A 10492-nucleotide genomic window follows, 5' to 3' on the forward strand; every position below is an offset into this window, starting at 1 on the left:
ACTTCTAAGTTCTAGGTGACTGATGACCTTAGAAGTGAAGTCCCATAGTGCTGAGAGCCAATTTTTTTTTACACGTACGAACGTATATATGGGCTTCCTGCGTCATCGTAGCTGCGCAAGTTCGGTGACGCCTGTTATCTGGCGCTCTCTTGCAACTGCTGAAACGAACATATTTCTAACAGGTCGCGGGAAAATATTGTGGATGGTGGTTTGAAAAGAGTTCCATTCAAAGCAAATTTCCTTTTGCTCAAGATGAACTACGTACGATGAATTTCTTAAATCACAGAGTGTTTAACTCTGATTTAAAAGTCAACTTTTTGAGGACGACCATTTAGAAGAATTTCGAGCCCAGAAGATCAGAAATTTACGTCGTTATCAAAAATTTTACTTGCGCATTTGTGTGATGTGTCTTAAAGTGTAACACGCGCAAAAAAGATCAACATTATACGTGGAAGCTTGACTTTTCTTGCAGCTTATTAATCTTTGAGACCAATATTATCTGTGAATGCTACGTATATTAATTTAAACCATTAACTTTTCTCATTTGTGTGTTCGCGCTACTTAGGAGTGATCTTGCTATTGGCTGACTACATCACGTGTCCTATGCTGTCATCAGCTGGCGAGATCACGTGACATGAGCAATTACTGGGTTACAAAAGCCCATCATAATCTCGATTTCAATGTTTCGGAAAGTGACATGCGCTGTTTGGCGGAATTGCAATCTATACCTTCGTAATTCGAAAATATGCAGCGTACGTCTTGCGCTGCACATCAAAGGTCTTTCAAAACATGTTCCCCCACTCCCATTAGTCTAGTTTCCTAGAGTGCCGGGAAATTCTATGTCGGTATATAAAACCATAAACGTTCAGAGGTTTGATGAGTTTTGCAGTGCTGAGGAAGAGTATACTGTCGCTTAATACGGAAAAAAATCCATTTTCACCTGGGAGAAAGTGTGTTTTTAACCGGGAAATCCGGGAATTTTTTTCCCTTGTCCACGTATACACCATGAAAAATTTCTTAATACTACTTTTCCATCTCACGTTTGAGAAGTTGGTGCGTATGAATGAAATGTGAAACTATTTCCTAACATAAAGCTTTTTGCTTGTAGTAGGCCTAATAGGCATTTGATATTGGCACTTTGTGAATTATATTATGTCGTGTTATAAAAATGACCATTTGTGCCAAAACAGTCTCGTTTATTTGGTGTGTCTTACAAAATTGCTCCAATATTAGAAAGCCCTATTTTGTTTTATCTAGCAGACAGTGACAAAATAGACGTAATCAGGTCGGGAAACCACACCAGTCTTAGGTATTATTTGTGTTAACAGCTTTTTCAGTATTAGATAACTACATTTCGATTTTTCATGTAGCGAAACGTTTGACGAGCTTTGATGAGGTAATAGATTCTTTCGCAGAAAGGAAAGCACACCATGTAAAGCTGTAGCAAGATTAGAGACAAAAAAATGCTGGGAGCTGTGGATTGAAGAAATGTGTACTTTCTTGCTTGTCTCTTTTCTTTATTGGTTTTATGTATCCTATATTTAATTTAGTCACACATAACAGCAAGTTATTAGCTAATAGGCAATAAAGAGTGCACATTTCCTGAAGAGTTCTTGTTCTCCCGATTACAAATAATCCCATCCGCTACTAATTGCCGGTTCTTATTTTTTTTTAAAAAAAAAAAAAAAAAAAAAAGGAAAAGAGGGGTAGGATATCAAACCGGCCAACTGGGAGCAAGATAGGCACTACAGGACATTTCAATTTCCACTGTCCTGAATATAATTTGATGGCATCCATTACAAAATATACACGTTTCAATTCCACAGAGCGAAATACAGTGACGTGCGGTAGAAGAATGCTTTATGAAGAGGCGTGGCGCTGCACTTTGGCACACTTACGACCAAATAACATGTCTTACATTTCCTCGAACACATATGTTTTGTGTTTCAGACTTTTCAAAAAGACGTGCGCAACAAGATGAACATATTTTTGAAAATTCGATTGTTTTTTAGTATTGACCTAGTTCGCAAATATCGTAGCTCCGAGGCTGATGCGCAGAGCAGTCTGAGTTACAGTGGGTAGTCTCTACGTGACCCGTGTTTACATTTAGCGATTTTGCTGTTTCCCCTACGTTTACCCTCACGTCACATGAAAATAAAACGGATATCTGTGGCAGGGAGCTATCAAGCGAATTAAAATACATCCACATAATCACAGAAGACTAAAATATGTCATTAGTTTCAGATTTCATTTTATTTCCACCTTCCTGACTGTCAAACATTAATCGCCTTACAGAACGATGAAATTATTTTTGTCTGTTTGCTAAAGAAATTTGACTTTTATTAACATTTTTCCGCAGAGGCAGCCAATGTACACTCCTGGAAATGGAAAAAAGAACACATTGACACCGATGTGTCAGACCCACCATACTTGCTCCGGACACTGCGAGAGGGCTGTACAAGCAATGATCACACGCACGGCACAGCGGACACACCAGGAACCGCGGTGTTGGCCGTCGAATGGCGCTAGCTGCGCAGCATTTGTGCACCGCCGCCGTCAGTGTCAGCCAGTTTGCCGTGGCATACGGAGCTCCATCGCAGTCTTTAACACTGGTAGCATGCCGCGACAGCGTGGACGTGAACCGTATGTGCAGTTGACGGACTTTGAGCGAGGGCGTATAGTGGGCATGCGGGAGGCCGGGTGGACGTACCGCCGAATTGCTCAACACGTGGGGCGTGAGGTCTCCACAGTACATCGATGTTGTCGCCAGTGGTCGGCGGAAGGTGCACGTGCCCGTCGACCTGGGACCGGACCGCAGCGACGCACGGATGCACGCCAAGACCGTAGGATCCTACGCAGTGCCGTAGGGGACCGCACCGCCACTTCCCAGCAAATTAGGGACACTGTTGCTCCTGGGGTATCGGCGAGGACCATTCGCAACCGTCTCCATGAAGCTGGGCTACGGTCCCGCACACCGTTAGGCCGTCTTCCGCTCACGCCCCAACATCGTGCAGCCCGCCTCCACTGGTGTCGAGACAGGCGTGAATGGAGGGACGAATGGAGACGTGTCGTCTTCAGCGATGAGAGTCGCTTCTGCCTTGGTGCCAATGATGGTCGTATGCGTGTTTGGCGCCGTGCAGGTGAGCGCCACAATCAGGACTGCATACGACCGAGGCACACTGGGCCAACACCCGGCATCGTGGTGTGGGAAGCGATCTCCTACACTGGCCGTACACCACCGGTGATCGTCGAGGGGACACTGAATAGTGCACGGTACATCCAAACCGTCATCGAACCCATCGTTCTACCATTCCTAGACCGGCAAGGGAACTTGCTGTTCCAACAGGACAATGCACGTCCGCATGTATCCCGTGCCACCCAACGTGCTCTAGAAGGTGTAAGTCAACTACCCAGGCCAGCAAGATCTCCGGATCTGCCCCCCATTGAGCGTGTTTGGGACTGGATGAAGCGTCGTCTCACGCGGTCTCCACGTCCAGCACGAACGCTGGTCCAACTGAGGCGCCAGGTGGAAATGGCATGGCAAGCCGCTCCACAGGACTAATCCAGCATCTCTACGATCGTCTCCATGGGAGAATAGCAGCCTGCATTGCTGCGAAAGGTGGATATACACTGTACTAGTGCCGACATTGTGCATGCTCTGTTGCCTGTGTCTATGTGCCTGTGGTTCTGTCAGTGTGATCATGTGATGTATCTGACCCCAGGAATGTGTCAATAAAGTTTCCCCTTCCTGGGACAATGAATTCACGGTGTTCTTATTTCAATTTCCAGGAGTGTATTTGAAACGAAACGTTTAATTCCACAGAGCTAGTTTCAACTGTTCACTGCATTTCAAGTGAACGTTTTCATCTTTTAGCACATATGGCATTACGCCATAATAAATAACCAAACATAATATAATACAGTACTGGTTCTTCAAGAAAATTTACATCCCGAAAACCACACTGAAAAGCTTAATATCAGGTCGAGGTCTACTTCGTTGGGAATCTGGTCATACAAATGTGCACTTTAAATGTGCACATTTTAGTATGGTTCACGAAATTCCGATGCTCTTGAGTATGTATCTTCTGATGTCTTGTTTCTGTTATGACGTAATGTATGATCTTTCAATGTTTTACGCGTACGTACATAAGGGCTCCCTGTGTCACGGTAGCTGCTCAAGCGCAGTGTCGCCTGTTATCTGCGCTCTCTGACAACTGCTGAATGTGTGTGAAATCTTAGGGGACTTAACTGCTAAGGTCATCAGTCCCTAAGCTTACACACTACTGAACCTAAATTATCCTAAGGACAAACACACACAGGCATGCCCGAGTTAGGATTCGAACCTCCGCCGGGAACAGCCGCACAGTCCATGACAGCAGCGCCTTAGACCGCTTGGCTTATTCCACGCGGCGCAAGTGCTGAAACGAACCTATTTCTAACATGTCGCGGGAAAATATTGCGAATGGTGGTTTGAAAAGCGTTACTTTCGAAGTAAATATCCTTCTACGTAAGTTGAACTATGTGCGAGAATGTACCATGAATTTCTTAACTCACAGAGCATGTGACTCTCATTTAAAAATCAGCTCTTTGATGACGAGCCGATTAGAATAATTTCGAACCCTGAAGATCAGACATTTATGTCATTATTAAAAATGTTGCTGGCACATTTGTGTGATACACATTAAAGTGTAACACGTGCAAAAAAGATCAACATTATATGCGAAATCTTAGCTTCTCTTGCAGCTTATTAACCTTAGAGACCAATATCATATGTGAAAGCTTTGCTTTTTTTGTAGCAGCACTATGTACATTAATTTAATCTATTAACTTTCCCTGTTTGTGTGTTCGTGCTACGTAACGTGTCCTGTGCTCTGAATATCCGCTGTCATCGGCTCCGGGATCACTTGAAATGAGGCCGGCCGGAGTGGCCGTGCGGTTCTAGGCGCTACAGTCTGGAGCTGAGCTACCGCTACGGTCGCAGGTTCGAATCCTGCCTCGGGCATGGATGTGTGTGATGTCCTTAGGTTAGTTAGGCTTAATTAGTTCGAAGTTCTAGGCGACTGATGACCTCAGAAGTTAAGTCGCATAGTGCTCAGAGCCATTTGAACTTGAAATGAGCTATGACTGGCTTACAGAAACGCATCGCAATCTCGATTTCAGTGATTTGGAAAGTAACGTGCGGTGTTTGGTGGAATTCCAAGGTGTACTTTCGTAGTACGAAAATACGCAACTTACATGTTGCTGTACATCAAAGATATTTCCAAAACGTATCTTTTTCTCTGAGTTTCGTATTCTAAAATGCCCGAGAAATTCTACGCCCGTGTATCAAAACCTTAACCATTCAAGGGAAAATAAACCGTCACTTAACACGGAAAAAGCGTGTTTTCGTCTGGGAGGAAGTGTATTTTTAACCGAGAAAAATCCGGGAATTTATCTTCCTTGTCTGTGTATACACCCTGTAGTAGAAATCCTTGGGTAACAGAAGAGATACTGAATTTAAATGATGAAAGGAGAAAATACAAAAATGCAGTAAATGAAGCAGGCAAAAAGGAATACAAATGTCTCAAAAATGAGATCGACAGGAAGTGGAAAATGGCTACAGGGATGGCTAGAGGACAAATGTAAGGATGTAGAGGCTTATCTCACGAGGGATAAGATAGATACTGCCTACAGGAAAATTAAAGAGACCTTTGGAGAAGAGAGAATCACTTGCATGAATATCAAGAGCTCAGATGGAAACCCAGTTCTAAGCAAAGAAGGGATAGCAGAAAGATGGAAGTAGTATATAGAGGGTCTATACAGGGACGATGTTCTTGAGGACAATATTATGGCAATGAAAGAGGATGTAGATGAAGATGAAATGGGAGATACGATACTGCGTGAAGAGTTTGACAGATCACTGAAAGACCTGAGCCGAAACAAGGCCCCAGGAGTAGACAACATTCCATTAGAATTAATAGCCTTGGGATAAACAGCTCTGACAGAACTCTAGCACCAGGCTGCAGATTCCTTGACTTGCGCCAATGGGCGGTTGGGTTTCGGGTTCTGCTGAATAGGTCAGGTGTCCACTATACGCAGGAGGCAGCTACACGGGTAGCAGGGGCTGTGTGGCGTGGATTGGGCAGTTTTTTGGTTAGAGGGTCTCGGGAAAACACAAGAAGGGCTTGCCACAAAGGGTGCAAGCCGAACACAGGGAGAATGTAGATACAGAAATCATTGGTATAACAGTCGTAAATTGTTTTAGCTGTGTTGGGAAAGTAACAGAGCTCCAAGTGCTAATAGAAAGCACTGATGCTCAAATCGTTATGGGCACTGATAGCTGGCTAAAGCCGGGTATAAGCTCAGCCGAAACTTTCGAGAAGAACCTAACAGTGTCCCGAAAGGATGGGCTAAACACGGTTGGCGGTGGCGTGTTTGTTGCTGTTAGATGTAGTTGAACTTGTTGAAAAACTGAGGTAGATACTTCCTGGAGTTAGTATGGGCAGAGGTCATTGTTGGCAACCAGAATACAATAATTGGATCCTTTTACCGACCTCCCAATTCAGGTGATACAGTTGCTGAAAGGTTGAGTTTGATTTTAAACACGTACTCTACTCATACGATTATAGTTGGTTGTGACTTTAATTTACCCTCAGTATGTTGGCGAAAATACATGTTTAACTCCGGAGGTACACATAAAATATCATCCGAAATTGTGCTAAACGCAATCTCTGAAAATTATTTTGAGCAGTTAGTTCAAGAGCCCTCGCGAATAGTAAGATTGTGAAAACACACTTGACCTCTTAGCAACAAATAACCCTGAGCTAATAACGAGCATCAAAACCAATACAGGGATTAGTGAACACAGGGTTGTCGTAGCGAGACTGAATATTGTAATCCACATATCATCCAAAAATATACGAAATATATACCTATTCAAAAAAGCAGATAAAAATTCACTTGACGCCTTCCTGAGAGACAATCTCCACTCATTCCAAATTAATAATAAAAGTGTAGACCAGATGTGGCTCGAATTCAGAGAGATAGTATCGGCAGCAATTGAGAGGTTTATACCAAATAAATTAAGAAATGATGGAGTTGATCCTCCTTGGTACACAAAGCGGGTTAGAACAATGTTGCAGAATCAACGAAACAAACATGCCAAATTTAAACAGACACAAAAGCCCCAAGATTGGCGATCTTTTATAGAAGCTTGAAATTTAGCGCGGACTTCAATGCGAGATGCTTATAACAGTTTCCACAACGAAACTTTCTCTCGAAACATGGCAGAAAATCCAGAGGGATCCTGGTCGTATTTGAAGTATGTTAGCGGCAAGAAACAATCAATGCTTTCTCTGCGCTATAGCAATGGAGATACGAGGTGCATTCAAGTTCTAAGGCCTCCGATTTTTTTTCTAATTAACTACTCACCCGAAATCGATGAAACTGGCGTTACTTCTCGACGTAATCGCCCTGCAGACGTACACATTTTCCACAACGCTGACGCCATGATTCCATGGCAGCGACAAAGGCTTCTTTAGGAGTCTGTTTTGACCACTGGAAAATCGCTGAGGCAATAGCAGCACGGCTGGTGAATGTGCGGCCACGGAGAGTGTCTTTCATTGTTGGAAAAAGTCACTAGGAGCCAGGTCAGGTGAGTAGGGAGCATGAGGAATCACTTCAAAGTTGTTATCACGAAGAAACTGTTGCGTAACGTTAGCTCGATGTGCGGGTGCGTTGTCTCGGTGAAACAGCACACGCGCAGCCCTTCACGGACGTTTTTGTTGCAGTGCAGGAAGGAATTTGTTCTTCAAAACATTTTCGTGGGATGCACCTGTTACCATAGTGCCCTTTGGAACGCAATGGGTGAGGATTACGCCCTCGCTGTCCCAGAACATGGACACCATTTTTTCAGCACTGGCGGCTACCCGAAATTATTTTGGTGGTGGTGAATCTGTGTGCTTCCATTGAGCTGACTGGCGCTTTGTTTCTGGATTGAAAAATGGCATCCACATCTCATCCATTGTCACAACCGACGAAACGAAAGTCCCATTCGTGCTGTCGTTGCGCATCAACATTGCTCGGCAACATGCCACACAGGCAGCTGTGTGGTCGTCCGTCAGCATTCGTGGCACCCACCTGGATGACACTTTTCGCATTTTCAGGTCGTCATGCAGGATTGTGTGCACAGAACCCACAGAAATGCCAACTCTGGAGGCGATCTGTTCAACAGTCATTCGGCAATCCCCCAAAACAATTCTCTCCACTTTCTCGATTGTGTCGTCAGACCGGCTTGTGCGAGCCCGAGATTGTTTCGGTTTGTTGTCACACGATGTTCTGCCTTCATTAAACTGTCGCACCCACGAACGCGCTTTCGACACATCCATAACTCCATCACCACATGTCTCCTTCAACTGTCGATGAATTTCAATTGGTTTCACACCACGCAAATTCAGAAAACGAATGATTGCACGCTGTTCAAGTAAGGAAAACGTCGCCATTTTAAGTATTTAAAACTATTCTCATTCTCGCCGCTGGCGGTAAAATTCCATCTGCCGTACGGTGCTGCCATCTCTGGGACGTACTGACAATGAACGCGGTCTCATTTTAAAACAATGCGCATGTTTCTATCTCTTTCCAGTCCGGAGAAAAAAAATCGGAGGCCTTAGAACTTGAATGCACCTCGTACTATCCAAAACAGTGCTGCGAAAGCAGAGTTACTAAACACAGCCTTTCGAAAAGCCTTCACAAAATAAGATGATGTAAAGATTCGAGAATTCGAATCGAGAACAGCTGGCATCATGAGTAACGTAGAAGTAAATATCCTCAGAGTAGTGAAGCAACTTAAATCATGTAATAAAAGCAAGTCTTCTGGTCCAGACCTAACAGATTTAAATTTAATAGTTGTAGCTTTGTACTCAACTAAGATTGGAGGCAATTCAACAGATGATTTTGTTAACAAGTTAGTGTCTTTATGTGAGACAGTCTGCAAGTATAAGTGTAGGATACTAATCTGTGGAGATTTCAATTTGAATTTTCAGTTGTCCACTATCTATAACTCATATGTACATAATTTATTAAATTCTTTTGGTCTTTATATTACAACCATTGAAATAACAAGGCCACATTATAAAGGTACTGGTACCTGTCTTGACAATATAGTTGTATCAAATGAGTTAATGCATACTAACAAAGAGATAGAGGGGCGGGCCAGTACTTACCTCAGCTCAGTACAGCCAATAGATACACAAAAAACAGAACCGAAAATTTTCGGTTCTGTTTTTTGTGTATCTGTCGGCTGTACTGAGCTGAGGTAAGTACTGGCCAGCCCCTCTATCTCTTTGTTAGTATTTGTTTCACATCTTTACATGAGATTTTCCATTAATCACTTTAATGCATCTCAAGTCAAAGGTAACTAAGACCCGAGTATCTGACCACTGGCCACTACTTCTTACAAGGGAACCTCCCAATCACACCCCCCTCAAATTTAGTTATGAGTTGGCACAGTGGATAGGCCTTGAAAAACTGAACACAGATCAATCGAGAAAACAGGAAGAAGTTGTGCGGAACTATGAAAAAAATTAGCAAAATATGCAAACTGAGTAGTCCTTGCCCAACATAGGCAACAACATGGACGACGGAAGTTCAGGAGCGCCGTGGTCCCGTGGTTAGCGTGAGCAGCTGCAGAACCAGAGGTCCTTGGTTCGAGTCCTCCCTCGAGTGAAAAATTTACTTTCTTTATTTTCGCAAAGTTATGATCTGTCCGTTCGTTCATTGACGTCTCTGTTCACTGTAATAAGTTTAGTGTCTGTGTTTTGCGACCACACCGCAAACTGTGCGATTAGTAGACGAAAGGACGTGCCTCTCCGATGGGAACCGAGAACATTTGATCATGAGGTCATAGGTCAACCGATTCCTCCACAGGAAAACACGTCTGATATACTCTATACGATACTCGTGACGGCATGTGCGTCATATGACAGTAATATGTTGTCGACCCACCTAACTTGTACACTTGGCAAATGGGTAAAAAGATTCTTCTATCTTGCCCGATTTAGGTTTCCTTGTGGATGTGATTATCACTCCCAAAAAAGTGATCGCATCGGACGGACAGATATAATTGTCTGAAAACAAAAAATTAAAATTTTCACTCGAGGGAAGACTTGAACCAAGGACCTCTCGTTTCACATCAGCTCACGCTAACCACGGGACCATGACGTTCCTACGCGTGGACTCTCCTTGATATTGCTTATCTCACATGGACTACTCAGTTTGTGTATTTTGCTTATTTTTTTCATAGTTCCACATAACTTCTTCCTGTTTTCTCGATTGATCTGTGTTCAGTTTTTCAAGGCCTATCCACTCTGCTAACTTCTAACTAAATCTGAAGGGGGTGCGATGCGGAGGTTCCCTTGTTAGAACAGTTATAACAAGAAATCGTAACACTGACTCAGTGCACAGGCAGGAAAGAAAGTATGTGTGATCAGTTATGATAATCAAAATATGTTTAATT

This window comes from Schistocerca americana, unplaced genomic scaffold (genome assembly GCF_021461395.2).
Source record: "Schistocerca americana isolate TAMUIC-IGC-003095 unplaced genomic scaffold, iqSchAmer2.1 HiC_scaffold_73, whole genome shotgun sequence".
Lineage (NCBI taxonomy): Eukaryota > Metazoa > Arthropoda > Insecta > Orthoptera > Acrididae > Schistocerca > Schistocerca americana.